We start from the raw sequence: 1,267 nt of genomic DNA, 5'->3' as shown, positions 1-1,267 counted from the left end.
TTAAATTTTCTAAATCTTGCAAATAGTGCTAGTTTCATGGTAATTTGATCCATGCTCCATCTATAAAGCTTATACATTTTATCTCACTCTAGCCATTTCAACAATGGACCTTTGATCTAGTTGTATAGATTTACCCATCTTCCTTGAATGGCCATAAGTTTATCATTAGTGCAACTAAATACTTTATAAAGTGGGTAGAGGAAATACCTCTCATAGAATCTATAGGTAAACAAGTAGTTATGTTCATCTTGAACTATATCATTTTTAGGTTTGGTATTCTATTTTCCATCACCATGGATAATGGGGGAAATTTCAAAAACAAGGTGTTGATTGATGGAGGAATAAATAAGATAAACTAGATATGAAAGGGGGGTGAATCAAAATCTAGAACACTTTTCACTTTTATCAGATTCATCCACATCTATCAATAACTTGTGCATGTAAAACTAGTAATCTAAATCTGTTGTAACATATAAATCTAATCAATCACTTGGATTAATGTGAAACACATAACACAATATTTGTTACCCAAAAACCCTCCAAGGTGAAGGTAAAATTGGGATGTGGATGACACCCACAAATCTTCACTACTATAGTAATAAAGATAACTAGTTAAGGTCACAATGTTTGACCATAAAATATGATCTACCCCATGAGGTGTCTTCCCTATTAAAAGCTTGAGAGACTGTTAGGTCTCACCTTGTTAGAGGATTTAAAACTTACAACAAATTAAGGACTCTGTTGGGAGAATTATAAATATCTGTTAAGACCACTCTATTAAGAGATTTATCCTTATTTAAGTTTATTAAAATTGATTTAGTACCTAACTCTCAATTTTCTTAGTAAGTTGATTTAGAGTCTTCTCCTTGATAATTGATTCTCTCCTCTAATTTGATACACTTCTCTTTCCCTTTCATTTTAGTGTAATTTCTAGGTCACTCAGTCTATTAGATGATAATAGAACCCTTCAATGACTTCTAATTTGACCTAAATCGTTTTGTGTCAATAGCTTCATGTTTGCACATAAACTCTTTTCATCTCCTTCTCTCCTAGCATGTATATGATCCAAGTTAATATCATTGTTATTTAAAGATTTTGTAAAGATTTTTCTAGATGATTCCAAGTTTTTCCTTTTCATCTTGATTGTTGAATACACAACATAGGGATCTACAATCCACAACATGTAGATATTTTGTAACAACCTCTAACAATATTAAATGCTCTATAAAAACCTCTTCAAAATTTAAATATCCCTTCCAAGTCACCC

Source organism: Cupressus sempervirens, chromosome 1 (genome assembly GCF_028749045.1).
Source record: "Cupressus sempervirens isolate cs-2001-9-10 chromosome 1, ASM2874904v1, whole genome shotgun sequence".
NCBI lineage: Eukaryota > Viridiplantae > Streptophyta > Pinopsida > Cupressales > Cupressaceae > Cupressus > Cupressus sempervirens.
Note: the sequence above shows the minus strand (reverse complement) of the source record.